The following is a 2021-nucleotide window of genomic DNA, read 5'->3' as shown; positions in this document are numbered from 1 at the left end:
GATGCTTTCAGCTGCCAAAGAACAATAACCCCAGCGCAAACTGACTTACATAATAAAGACATTCATCAGAACTCCAGATGAAAGGTAAGGATTTTTGCTCAATTTCATCTTTATAGAAAGACACTGGTTGTGACCCACCAAACCGACTTCAAGTTTATAGTTTGAAAAACACTGGCTTCAAACACTCACATTCCATTCCGGAGCTAGAGAGGGGTGACCACCCCAACAAAGTCTGACTCCCGCTGTGAAAGGGGGAAGGGTGTCCATGACCCTATCTACACGGGGGAGCTGAGCGCAGCCTTCCCCGAGCCCTCCTCACCCTCAGCGCCCTCCTCTTTGCCGAGCGAAGTAAATCAACTCCCTCTCTTTTTAAATGTCGTCTGTTCAACCGTGCCAGTTTGCGGGCAAGCATTTGTGTGCCGTGCAGGCTCCGTGGGCGACCTACCTGGGCTCGTTATCTGGAGCCACCACTGACCGGCTGTTTGACTCCGAGCAAGTTACTTAACCTCTCTGTGCCTCCGGCTCCTCCCACCTAACATGGAAATCATAGCTACCTCCTAGATTTGTTATGAGACTTAAAAAAGAATTTGCGTAAAGTGCTGAGCGCAGTACGTGCGTTTCAAAAGGCAACTGACTGCTTTTTCATTTGCAGATGTCTGTTGCTCTGATGGATGAAATCTGGCTTTGAACTCTCCACACCTGGGAAAAGTCGCCAACAGGCACTCGTGTTCTGTGAGTCCAGCTGCATCCTGGGTCCCCAGACCCCACCTGGCTCCTGCGACAAGAGAGCTCAGGGAAGGTCTGCTGGTGGGCAGTGAGGACCAAGCCCTGTGAGACCAGGAAAGCTGGCAAGGACTCTGTCTCCCAGGGCTTCGTCAAGGAGAAGGCGGAAAACAAACGTTAAAACCCGCGCACACTCAGCGCGCTGTGTTCACGTGTAGTCCCCGGGCCACTCGCCCCTGCTCGTTCCTGGGTTCGCGAGGCCCTGCCTGTCGGCCTCCAGGGTCCTCGGTTCGGTCTACGCCTCCCGCGCCTCGGTCCACGTCTTTCCACTTTGGACCGGGGCCAGCGCCTTGCGGGACCTGCTGCGAGCACCGAGTAGATGGTAGGTGACTGGCTAAATAAATGTGACTTGCGACCATGCGGCAGAAGGTGCTAGAGTCACTGGAGTACCGTTTCTCCTTTGACTTCAGTTTCCCCCTGGGATCCACAGTGCTTTATGTACAGAATCTCGCAGCCAGTGTCTCCTTGGGGACGGGAGCCTAAGTATCTAGGGAAAATGTGAAGCGGCAGAAGGATTAGAGGACAAAGAAGGGCACGTGTGCCCGTAGAACCGATGCTGTCGAGAGGGGGGGTCTGTGAGACGCGCAGCAAACTGCACGGGGACCTGTAAAAGCCCCTCGGCCCAGCGCGGCCCAGCGCGGCCCAGGGCAGGGCAGGGCAGTGCCGGGCCCGCCTCGCTCCGCTCAAGGCCTTGGAGCCGGGACATCGCCGTCGTCTGGACGTGCGCAGGCCGATCTCCGCTGAGGTCAGCAGGAAAAAGGTGGCTTGCTCCTAGCTGCACAATCGAGGCACGCCGAGAGCAGGTAAATCCTGGAGTAACACGAATCCCCCAGAAGCAGTGAGATGTTCAGTTGGCGTCGCTCGGCCAGACGGTGTCATCGCCGAGGCCATACTGAGGTGACAAGTGGACACGGTGGTTTGAAGTCGTGGATGAAGGGTGATAACAGTCACGGCTCACACTCACAGGGGCCTTCGTCCCTGTGTGGCGTCACCCCAGGGGAGCAACAGAAATCCGTAAATGAAGAAACAGTTACTTTCTGAAACATTTACCGGGCTAAGCGCTCGACGTGAATTGTCTCTTTTAGTCCTGTAAGGTAGATATTTTTACCCTCCTTTCGGACGTGAGGAGCCAGAGGCTCCTTCGCAGAGAGGGTAAGTAACTTGCTCAGCGTCGCCCGGCAGACACGTGGGCTCCAGACCGCGAATCCGGGCAGAGGTCTCACACGGCCCGCTCTGCA

At 55.9% G+C, this 2021-nt stretch overlaps 1 long non-coding RNA gene across 2 annotated transcripts in view; it reads left to right on the top strand.

Annotated features, from left to right (window-relative positions):
* LOC105302720 overlaps positions 1 to 2021 on the top strand; it is a 42091-nt gene that overhangs the window by 28704 nt on the left and 11366 nt on the right. For both annotated transcript variants that reach the window (XR_002776372.1, XR_002776371.1), the window contains exon 2: positions 653 to 1999. This is a non-coding gene — a long non-coding RNA (uncharacterized LOC105302720). The remainder of the gene's footprint in view (positions 1 to 652; positions 2000 to 2021) is intronic.

This window comes from Pteropus vampyrus, unplaced genomic scaffold (assembly GCF_000151845.1).
Source record: "Pteropus vampyrus isolate Shadow unplaced genomic scaffold, Pvam_2.0 Scaffold279, whole genome shotgun sequence".
Classification (NCBI taxonomy): domain Eukaryota; kingdom Metazoa; phylum Chordata; class Mammalia; order Chiroptera; family Pteropodidae; genus Pteropus; species Pteropus vampyrus.
Note: the sequence above shows the minus strand (reverse complement) of the source record. Positions and strands in the feature narration are given on the sequence as shown.